This window comes from Tamandua tetradactyla, chromosome 6 (genome assembly GCF_023851605.1).
Source record: "Tamandua tetradactyla isolate mTamTet1 chromosome 6, mTamTet1.pri, whole genome shotgun sequence".
Taxonomy (NCBI): Eukaryota; Metazoa; Chordata; class Mammalia; order Pilosa; family Myrmecophagidae; genus Tamandua; species Tamandua tetradactyla.
The window spans coordinates 52,019,115-52,031,576 of NC_135332.1; the positions used below are offsets into that span (position 1 = coordinate 52,019,115).

Genomic DNA, 12,462 nt, shown 5'->3' on the forward strand with positions numbered 1-12,462 from the left:
GAAAGCAGTAGCAGAGCTAAGAGACTGGATGCCAAGCCGCTGTGGGGGTATAGGGATACTGTTAATCAATATTAGATCTAATCCAGCTTCTTAATAATCACAACCAATTTTCTCAATGCCTTCTCAAATCTGAAAATCCAAACTCACCTGGAAGCTCAATATCAATAGCTATTAAAGAAATGCAAATTAAAACTACAATGAGATATCACATCACACCCACTAGGATGGGTTTTATTTGAAAAACTGAAAATAAGTGTCAGCAAAGATGCAGAGAAATAGGAACCCTCATACACTCTTGATGGGAATGTAAAATGGTACAGCCACCATGGAAACAGTCTGGTGGTTTCTCAAAAAGTTAAATACAGAATTACAATAAGACTTCACAATTCCAGTTTTAGGTATATACCCAAAAGAATGAAAGCAGGGAGTGGAGCAGATATTTGTACACTAATGTTGACTGTGGCATTATTCACAATAGCTAAAAGTTGAAAGTCACCCAAGTGTCCATCAGCAGATGAATGGATAAACAAAATGTGGTGTATCCAAAAGATGAATATTATTCAGCTGTGAAAAAAAAGTTTTGGCACATGCTACAATATGGATGAACCTTGAAGACATCATGTTGAGTGAAATAAACCAGACACAAAAGGATAAATAATACATGACTTCTATTATATAAAATATCTAAAACAAGCAAATTCATAGAGACAGAAAGCAGAATAATGATTACCAAGGGCAGGGGGAGATAAAAATGGAGAGTCATTGCTAAATGAATATGAGTTAAGGTTTGGGATGGGGAAAATAGTCCGGAAATAAATCATATGTCTAATATATGATTTGCAAATATTTTCTCCCAGTTTGTGACTTGTCTTTTCACTCAACAGTGTCTTTTGGAGAGCAAATTTTTAATTTTGATGAAGTCAATTTATCAATTTTTTCTAAATGGATTTCGTTTTTAGCATTATATCTAAGAATAATGCCTAACTCAAGAAAACAGATTTTCCCTTTTTTTCCTAAATATTTTATTGTTTTACATTTTACATTTAGGTCTATGATCATTTTGAGTTAATTTTTGCAAAAGGTGGGAGGGATAGGTTGAGGTTCTTTTTTTGCACATAGATATCCATTTGTTTCAATACTACCTACTGAGAAGACTATCTTTTCTCCACTGAATTGCCTTAGCACTTCTGCCAAGAATCAAATAGTCACATTTAATAGTGTGGGTCTACTTGTAGATTCTCTGTTCTGTTCGCAGGTCTATGTATCTATCCTTTTTCCAATACCACACTGTCTTGATTATTATAGCTCTTTACTAAGTCTTTCGTTGTTGTTGTTTTTTTGTTTTTTCTCTACTAAGTCTTGAAATCAGATAGTATGAGTCTTCCAACTTTGTTGTCTTTTACAATTGTTTTATAGTCCCTTTGCCTTTCCATTTTAATTTCAGAATCAACTTGTTAAAGGCTTTTTAAATTTTTCCCAAAAGTGTCTAGATTTACCTTCAGTTATAAGCTGCCAAGATATACCTGCCCATATTTACCTTAAGAAAAACAATGAGGTAATGTGAGTGTTGGAAACCTTATGTCTATTTCTCAAGGCTCTGATTTCTCACGTGCAAAGCTGCTCTGAGATTTCCTGCAGTTCTGAGGAAGGGAAAAGAAATGTTTTGTATAAAGATATATATTAATATCATTTGTTGTGATAAAGTTGGAAACTCAGCTTTCCTAAAACCTGGTGTTTTCTGCATTTACCGAAGATCATTGTACTTTAAAATAGTCCCTCTGCTGCCGGTAATCTTTCCTGGACTCCTTACCTAACCCCTAACCATTCTTTAAGTCTTAAGTTGGACATTTTTCCATCCAAGATCCTTTCCTGATCCCCCAAATAGAGGTTATGGGTAATGTATCTTCATTACACCCACAGGTCCTCTAGCACCAATTTTAACATTTTATATTCTATAATTGACAGTTTACTCGTTTATTTCTCCCATGAATACATAAACTTGGGGTGAGCAGAAACTAGCTATATTAGCCACCTCCATTCTTAGCACCTGGCAAGAGTGGGCAATGCATGAATATTTGCTTTGAATGACAGCAAAAAAGGGGGGTTTTTTGCTTTGAATGACAGCAAAAAAGAGGGTTTCCTATTAACAGAATATAAGAGAAATCCTCCAAAAGAACAGAGGTGATAGCAGCTTTTAAAAAGGAAAGATCTTAAATAAATATATGAAGGTATGGAAGGCAAACCTAAAGACTAAAAGATAAATAGGAGAGAAATCAAAATCACAATGTATGGATCTTATTTTGAACCTATTTCAAACAGTCAAAAAATACTGAGATAATTAGAGAAATATGAAAACTGGGTATTTGAAAATATTAATGTGATTTTTAATATGGTTTTTCTTTAGTCCTAAACATACTGAAATATTTACTCATGAAATTATATGATGTATGGGATTTCCTTCAAAATAATCTGGGTGGCTAATAGGTAAGGAATGTACGGACAAAACAAGATTGGTCATGATTTGACAATTATTCTGTGTTTCAGTTTTGTTAATGCTGCCACAAATGCAATATACCAGAAATGGGTTGACTTTCAAAAAGGGAATTTATTAAGTTACAAGTTTACAGTTCTAAGGCCATAAAAGTGTCCAAACTAAGGCATCTAGGGAAAGATACCTTGACTCAAGAAAGGTCAATAGGTGCAGAACACCTCATCAACTGGGAAGGCACATGGCTGCCGTCTGCTGGTCCTTTGGCTTCTGGTTTCAAACAGCTTCCCTGGGAGCCTTTCCTTTCTGAATCTCCGAAGATCTGTCTCTGGGGGCTCTGAAGCTTTTTCCAACATGGTTCCCTCTTAAAGGACTCCAGTAAGCAACCCACCTTGAATGGATGGAGACACATCTCCATGGAAACTACCTATCAAGAGGATCCACCCAAAATTGGGTGGGTCATATCTCCATGGAAACAACTTAATCAAATAGATCACACCCAAATATTGACTCAGGATTAAAGAACATGGCCTTTCTGGGGTACACAACAGTTTTAAACCTGCAATTTATGTAAAGGGTGATAAGGATCCATTAAACTGTTCTGACTCCTTTTATATATTTTTGAAAACTGTCATAACAAATCTAGAGATTTAATTATTTTATTTTTAACATTAAATCCCTAAAGAAAGGAAGTATGGGGAGTTAAACCTTGAACCTGGTGGAGACCCTGGGATATCTGTAATTCCCAGCATGTGACATTCTAGTAAAAGCCAAACATCCAGTTTAATGTCAATATTAAAAATAATTCTTTCCATGCACTCCCCCACCCAAAAAAAAAGCAAAACAAAACAAACAAAAACTCAATAAATGGTGCTGCAATAACGGGATACTCACATGGAAAAATAATGAAATGTGACTCTGTCACACAGCATACAATAATAATAATAATAATAATAATAATTCTTAGCTAAAACCTACCAACAACTTCAGATATTCTACATATTTCTGTTTCTTATAAAAGATAACAAGGCTCATCTTTTGTTGCTCAGATATGGCTTCTCTCTCAAAGCCAACTTGGCAGGTGAATTCACTACTCTCCCCTCTACATGGGACCTGACTCCCAGGGGTGTAAATCTCCCTGGCAACATGGGACCCAACTCCTGGGGATAAGCCACGACCCAACATTAGGGGAATGAGAAAGCCTTCTTGACTAAAAGAGGGAAGAAAGAAATTAAGCAAAATAAAGTCTCAGCAGTTAAGAGATTTCAGGTCAAGAGATTATCCTAGAGGTTATTCTTATGCATTATACAGATATCCCTTTTTAGTTTATGGTGTATTGGAGTGGCTAGAGGAAAGTACCCAAAACTGTTGAACTATGTTCCAGTAGTAGCCTGATTCTTGAAGAAGACTGTATAACTATATAGCTTTTACAGTGTGACTGTGTGATTGTGAAAATCTTGTATCTGATGCTCCTTTTATCCAGGATATAGACAGATGAGTAAAAAAATAAAGAACAAATAAATAATAGGGGGAGACAGAGGGTAAAAATTGGGTAGACTGAAATACTGTGGGTCAATGAGAGGGAGAGTTAAGGGGTTTGGGTTGTATGAGTTGTTTATTTCTTTTTATTTCTTTCTCTGGAGTGATGCAAATGTTCTAAACATGATCATAGTGATGAATACACAACTATGTGATAATATTGTGAGCCAGTGATTGTATAATATGGTTGGACTATATATTGATTTTTCTCAATAAAAATACTTAAAAAAAAACAAGGCTCAGGTTACATTTCAAAATCATGAACTATATAAAAAATACCTAATTTATACCAAATTGCCCTTCAAAATAGTAATAACAGCATATATATCTTGCACTTGCCATCAGGTATATTTAGTTCAGTGTTTTCGAAGAAAACTGGCAAAAAGAAGCTATGATGTAACAGAAGACTGAACAGAGTTAGAAGGCTTGAGTTCCCAATTCCAACTCTGAACTAACCTGGTACCACTGGTTCAAAATTATCCTGTATTTTTCAAGCCAAATCTTCTGAAGCTCTGGTTCATAAAAGTCACCCAGTTTCCAATCTGAGGCATTCAGTGGAACTGATTTCTTTTCCATATTTATAATAGAATTGATGTTACAGAGGCAGTTTTTCTAAGTCTGGTAAATCACTCAGAACAGGAAAAGAAGGTGCATAGCTGATATGCACATGAATTTCCTCTTATCCAAAATTTTACAAAATAATAAATGCTTTTATTTTATACATGAATGGTCTCATTTCTATTTAATTAAGAGTAAAATCACTCTTTTCATTAAAGGGGAAGGTTTTGTGTTTTATTCTTGTTTGTAATCTAAAAACTATTAACTTAAGGCAAGTATGCAGCATATTAAAAAGTGGGAAAATTACGGGAAAGAAATAGCACTGCTGAACTTTTTACAATGGAGAAGATACTTGGTGCTACAGTACCACAAAGCCAATCCCTTCATATGATGTGAATGAACAACACATAAGGCAACTTGAGCTTAAAATCACAGGATCATCAAGCTGGCTCTTAACTACTGCTTATATACTAATGACTTCCAAATCTCTATCTCCATTCTAAATCTTTCTTATGAACTTAAGGCCCAAATATCCAGAAACCAAGTGGACATTTGCTCCTCGATCTCCCAGATACCTCAAACTTAATATACCAAAATCAAATTTATTTTCCTTCAAATAAGGAAATTCCCTCACCTTAGTTAATGACATCACCACCCACTTAGTTGCACCCAAGCTAGCAATTTCAAATCCATAATCTGACAACTCTTTCTCCCTTACCTTCCCACACACAAAATCAAGGACGAGTTCCTTCTGAATCAGTCTCCTAAGCAGCTCTGTAATATGTATTCAATTCTACCATCACCTATAACAAGGTCTTCAATATCTCTCAAGAGATCACAACAATCTCTCAAACAACTAGTCTCCCTGTTATAGGTTTCACCTTTTTAATTCTAACTTCCACAGTTATTTTTGTAAAATAGTGATCTGTACATGTTTCTTCCTGAGTTTAAACCTCTTCCATGGCTCCCCAGCACCTACAAAATAAACTTCAGACACTTTACCACAGCCATCTACAACTGGGCTCCAACCCATTACTTCCATGCCTTCCTCATCTACAACTGGGCTCCAACCCATTACTTCCATGCCTTCCTCACATCCCACAGAACAACAATGGAACACTGGCCACAGGTTCCCACTAATGCCTCTGTGCTCTGTGCAATCTGGTCTCTGCACTTGAAATACAACCTTCTCTAAACCTACCTTTTTTGCTGAGGCAGCCAAATGGTATTCTTCCTTCAAGGCGAAACTGACTCTTCCTTTAGGAAGCCTTCTCCAAACCCCCCCTACCCCACCAGGTAGAACTAATACTCTCACAGCAGTTAGTACAGATCTCTCTGATAACACTTATTGTACTGATTCATAATTATTTACGTGTTTGTCTACACTTAAAATGTGAACTCATTAAAAACAAAGATTGTCACTCTTATTTTAATTCCCAGTGGCTAGCACAATGGCTGACACAGTAGGCTCTTAAATTATGTTATTTCTGGTTTTTCATATTTCTTTCCATTGGATTCAGGTTAATTCCTAGAAAATTAGTAATGTAATAAGTCTCTTAAACTACTCCTCAATGACTCCTTAAATCACTCAATGAAACAATATGATCCAGTGTTGTATCAAACCACCATTCTATAACTCAGTTACCAAATCTGATTATTTTCCTTCTTACAACAAATATATCTTTAATAACTTTAATTTTTCCTATTAAGCTGTATTCCTTTTCACTTTAAGTCACAGAGCTCTAACAGGGACATACTCAAGATCATGAGAGGCAGTGAAAAGACAAAAATAGATATTAAACACTTCTCTAATAAAGTATTCATTTCTCACCAAGAGTACAGTGATTTCACACTTATCTCCCATCTGGTCAACTGTAAAGCTTCAGCCCTTCCCCTGGCCACACTGCCTCTCACACTCACCCTTACTTCCCAATTTACTTTATTATAATCATCTCTCTTTCAAAATTGCTACAATATTTTAGGAGTTCAAATCCAAGCAGCAGGTTCCTATTTCTTCTGAAAATGTTCCAAGCTTCCTGTCCTGCTCTGCTGCATTATACAATGTTACTCTGCCAAAGTCTTACCTCATTTCCTCCTCCTACTTATCCTGATATGGCAATATACATCAATAATGCCCTCTCCCTTGTCATTTTCAGACTTTACTGTCTGCTTGGAACACCCTAACTTCCTTGTCCATCTGGTAAAATCCTATCATGCAGGTCCAAAACAGTATGCTTTTATTGACAATACCTGTACCCAGCAATTAATGCCTTCCACTCAACTCTCGTAATAAGCTGTACCTCCCTTTAGTAGGGCACTTATTGTGCTGTATCAATCCTAAAATGCATATTTTTCCATATTTTATCATCTCCAAAAACAGGATTCATCTTACAATTGATGGCATGCCAATCTATTTAGTGATACTTCTCCTTTCTTACTGGTCTTTGAAATAATTATGAGCCAAACAATCACTGGCACCACAGATTTGGTGAAACAAATAGTATAGTCTACTATAATTACTTGTACATTTTTGTCTCCTCCACTAACTGAACTCCCAGAGTGAAGGGACTATTTCATAATTATCTTTCACCAGCATAGATCTGGGTACAAAGAGAGTACGTATTCAACAAATAATAAGCATTTCTTTAGTATTTACTTAGGTACTGTCCTAAGTACTTTACATGTATTAACATATTCAACCTTACAACAACCCCATGAGGTAAGTACTATTATTATCTTCATTTTACAGATGAGGAAACTAAGGCACAGAGACCTTAAGTAAGCGCATTTGAAGATATACAGAAAAGTTGCATAACATGTGAACCCATGTTTGCTGATTATGATTCATGATTGTTACCATTTTTCCATTCAGCAAATATTTATTGAGCAATTTATTCTAGGCTGGCAATTGTGCTAAAAACTGATAAGCAAACCCTGATACTTAGGAAGCCACTGGGAACCACAGGTCCACTCTTGATCCCTTACTCTTCAAATATCAGGTCTAATGTACAAATTCACTTGCTACTTAAATACACTCTCCTCTTTTCCTTTTTAACATCTTCCCATATATATAGTCTTCCTTTAAAGTTGTCATCAACCTGCCTGTTAGGAACAACAACAACAAAAAAGTGCTCTATTATTAATTAGCTGTAGTGAAAACATCACAAAGAAGACTTCAGTTAGGGAATGGGTCACAAGATTGGAAGGGCTCTTACAAAACAAAAATTCTGTCTTCAGGAAAATATTCTCAACAAGAAAGAGAATTTTGCGTTTAAATAGAATGTTGTAGAAAGTTTTCCCTGAGGCATGAGATGCTTTTTAAAGAAAATGATTCATTTAATCAGGAAAAAAAAAGGATAAATTTATTCCTTTTATTTTAGCCCTTTCTGTCAGGAATTCACAGGAAATCCTTACATCCCTGCTGTTCTTCTCTCAGTTTGGACAGATTGCTCACACAACAGGGAATCAAAGCACTGACCACCCCTTCCTTCTCCTCCAGGGGAAGTACTTCTCATTTGGTAACTGTCATCTACTACTAAAAAGTAACCACAAATAGGAAACTGAATAAAAGGAGGGAAGGAACAGAAATTCTCATCACGGCTGAACAAACTGGTTGAACAAACCTCTTATCGTTTTAACATAACATGGATGGCATTTATGGATTTGTTTGCCTGATGAAAATTTCCAATAAAGGGGAAAATGCATTTGCCAAAATTAAAAATAAAAATAAATTTAAAATTAATGCCCAATTACTAAAAATAAATTAAGATGGCTAGGCCAACGCTAACATTCTATATTTCTCTTTCATCTGGCATGTGGTAGTCAAGACGGAATACATTTGTATTCTGAAATGATCTACGACAATAGTAACAAATGCCTTCTTTTTTTAACTAACCTCTAAAAATAATCAGTATTATGGGCAGGGAATTTACTGGGAAAGTCAAGGAACTAGAACAAACAGCTTTAAATGATCGGCCTTGCAGATACCTCTGCCAATCACTGCAGTCCCCCACCCACAGCCATGGTCAACCCCACTGTGTTCTTCCACATCACCTTCAATGGCGAGCACTTGGGCCATGTCTCCTTCAAGCTGTCTGCAGACAAAGTTCCAAAGACAGCAGAAAATTTCGTGCTCTGAGCACTGGGGAGAAAGGATTTCGTTATATAAAGGTTCCTGCTTTCCCAGAATTATTCCTGGGCTTATGTGCCAGGGTGGTGATTCCACAATGGCACTGGTGGCAAGTCCATATCCAAAGAAGTATGATGATGAGTACTTCATCCTCAAGCATACAGGTCCTAGCATCCTGTCCACGGCCAATGCTGGACCCAACACAAACAGTTCCCAATTTTTCATCTCTACTGTTAAGACTCTGAGTGGTTGGACAGCAAGCACATGTTCTTTGGCAAGGCGAAAAAGGGCATGAATACTGTGGAAGCCACGGAGCACTTTGGGTCCAGCAAGAAGATCACCATTGCCAACTGTGGACAAATCTAATAAATTTGATTTAGGTTCTGTCTTAACCACCAGACTATTCCTTCTGTAGCTCAGGAGAGTGCCCCTCCTCCCCTGGTCTGCCTCAGTAGCTTATCATTGTGTTCTCACTGCAGTTCTTTGGGTTCTACATTATCCTCCCCTTTCAAGTCTCGCTGGGTTGCAGAGTTAAGTTTATGGTTATGAAATAAAAATAATAATAAAACAAAAAAGTGATATATCACTGTCCATTTCCAGGAGAGAGATAAAATATTTTACCAGACAGACAAGATTCATTTTCCCCATTCCTAAAAATAATTCATTCTCCCTATCTGTGAGTCTCCAAGGGTCTAGCACAGTCACTCCCTACCTTGGCTCAGCTGAAAAGCAAATCACTCATCAATTACCCAGAAAACTCCTTGTTATTTCAAGCTCTTAATCTCCAGAGCCAGCAAAGCTTAAGCATTCATCTCTTTCTGTTCTTCTGAAAGGAATTTGCACCTCTCTTAAAAAAAAAAAAAAAAAAAGATGGGTAGAAGGCCATTTTTTCTCTTTGGGAACACATAGTTTCCAAAGTCTGTCCTCTGCTTTCTCTACCTAAACAACAATAACAACAAAAGCCCCGGCAGTGTTCCTCTGGCCTCCCAGGAAAGAACTAGCCACATCTTGGGCTCCCTCATAGCTACTTCCACCTTTCTCTAAGACACACTCCACCCTGGAGGTTCCTCCAGCAGGGTAACAAAAGTAGGGCTGGAAAGCTGCTCTATGCTTATCTGACCTCAAAAAGTGACCAGGCCCTGGGGCTGTCAGACTGCTTTGCAAAGAAAACCTTTTTCTACAATTTAAAAATAACAAATTGTAGTTGCACACTCCTCACTGCGCAGCCCTCCAAGATTGTCTGAAACTAGTTTCCATAACTCATAATAAAGCACATTAGTGCCAATTGTGTTACAAGGGAACCTGAGTGAGCTATGTTCAGAGAGCATTTAACGGATTGGGGCCTCTGTTCTCTATTTCCTTCCTCTTGGGTGAGGAGCTACACACCATTTTGTAAAAATGCCTGAGAGTATGGTATCTTTCTTACCCAAGTCTGTTGGCTAATTTGGCACATCACAAAACAAACTGGTATTTCTGCATGTGATTTCCTGTGCCTATGTAGAAAGCACATATGTGCCTACTGGGATTTTACAAACAGTATATTTTGCTTGACAAAGAAATCAATCATTCCATTATTAACAGAAAGATCTAAAACCGGGTAATACTGGTGGTAATACATTAGCATCAGCATAGTACTTACACTTAACTGTTTTCATAAACAATCTCGTTCACATATAAGATGCTCTCAATAGCCCGTTGAAATACTCTATCTTCCAGAAGCTCAGAAAGGTTAAGTGGGACTTGGCCAAGGTTATTCATCACCTATCAATCGTGAACTTGGGTTCGAACATGTCTGATTCTAAGACCTTAGCTCTACTCCCTAAACCCTTTGCAGCTTTAAACGGAAGGTTTCCAACTCCCATCCTCTACCAAGAGCAGCCTATTACTTTGGGCGACTATTCCTAGCCCTTCCCTATCTGGTTAAGAGTTGGCTTCTTCAGCCCCAGCAGAGATTTTATCCTTCCCCCACCCCCATTACCACCCGCTGAAAGGAGCGGAAAGGGAGAGGCGACCAAAAGCTCCTGGGGGAAAGGACGATGATAAACGGGGGACACTGCCCCTCCCGTGGGCTCCTTCACCCCGCAGCGTGCACCCCCTTTCCTCCGCCAAGCTGCCCAGCTCTGGGGCTGGCGATGTGGCCGCCCGTGCCCCAAATTCTCCAATCATCACCTCAGCCTATCCCTCCCCCATGCCCCTTCGCCCCCGACGGGCAGAACCCACCCTCCAAGCCGGACTATCCTTACGTCCGGCCACCTCGCTTCCCTCGCACTGCCCTCCTCACCCCTTCCGTCACCACTCACTGTCGGTGACTGGTCCCGGCCCTCATGGCTGCTCCGTTGCCGCCAGCCGCCACCACCGCAGCTCCACGCCCCGGCCGCTCAGCCGCCACCGCCGCGGTCAGGACTCACCGGGAACCACTCCCGCGCCTGCGCAGCATGGAGTGCCGGGGCCCTCTCCGACAGTCTGCGCCTGCGCAACCCGCGCTGAGGACGTCTTCCTCAGTGCCTGACGCCCTGGACCTCTGGGTCCCTGGAGTAGCTCGCCTGGGTCATTGAAGGCTTCGGCCCCTCTGGTCTTTAAGGATCTGTTGGCTTTATAGTACTTCCAGGATTCTGGATTCTGCTTCGATTTAACGGCCTGAATTCTGGTGCCCAGAGGTGACCACTGATAATAAATTTGGGTTTCTTTCAAGAAGATCACGTCTACAATGCAGTGAGATAATTATCTTAAGAGGTAACTGACACCCCTGAGTGCACTACTAGGTAGGAGGTGACTGCTTAGAAGGCCCTGGGGACCTTGTCAAGTAGTTGACCACAATTAGAATGCACTGGGACACTGCTCAGTTCAGTCTGTTTATCAAGCACAAACTATTTATTCGACAAAACTGTTCTAGGCATCCCACATCTGCCATCAAGGAACCTGCAGGCTTAAATTATAGTCCTCTGCTTTCTGGCTCTTAGTGTCTGGCCCTTTGGCAAACTGGTAAAAGAAAACTAGACCCTCAACCACTAAGCCATTGTGCTGCCTTGGCTCAATTGAGGCCTGGAATTTCAACAATACAGACTTGAAAGCAGAAGGCAATGTAGTGCAACCAAGGGGAAAAGCATATAGAGGACTAAACGCTCTCCTTTTCGCCAGGACTTTCTTCCCTTCTACTTACAGCCCTGGTCTTTCCTCCACAATTCTGAGTTGGGAGAGGTAGGAACCAAGATATGATGTGAGAAGAGAGGGAAAAGTAAAGTTCCATTCTTTCTGTGGAGAGTGTTAAATTCTCTCCACTTCCAGGGAAAGTAAAGACTACTCCTGATCCCAGGATCTGGTGTGAATGTTTGAACTCCTAAATCTAAGATTAGGGAAAGTTTTTCCTCAGTTTGGAAAGAAGCAAGAATAGGCCCTTGCAGTAAAGGTTCTGAATGCTGAAAATGGAGGGCCACAGAAATAGATACTGGAGGCAATAAGTTCTGCCTGCCACTAATATTACTCATTTTTCTGTAAAAGGAGACATGAAGATTGCATCTTACAACTGCTTATAATGGAATTCTCAGGCCACTAGGAAACTAAGAGTTATCCCCTTCTGCCTTTTTCTCAGTGAAGCACCTAAGAACCTGAGGATTTCTTTTCTCCTTCTCAGATACTTGTGGCTTTTAAATACATAGCTAGATGCTGCTGTAGAAAAACAAGATATAAATTGGCATCTAATTCAAGCCCTAGAAAACTTAAGTCTACACGGAAGTACAGGGCTAGTGTA

General features: G+C 39.0%; 1 protein-coding gene across 2 annotated transcripts in view; it reads right to left on the reverse strand.

Moving 5' to 3' along the window:
- FAM222B (family with sequence similarity 222 member B) overlaps positions 1-11,126 on the reverse strand; it is an 86,907-nt gene extending 75,781 nt beyond the window's left edge. The window contains exon 1 of one of the 2 annotated variants that reach the window (XM_077165317.1): positions 11,015-11,126. The gene's annotated coding sequence lies outside the window, so the exon portion shown is untranslated. Of the gene's footprint in view, positions 1-10,995 lie in introns of both variants that reach the window. The other variant, XM_077165319.1, reaches the window with a different exon arrangement.
- Between the last annotated feature and the right edge of the window lie 1,336 nt (positions 11,127-12,462).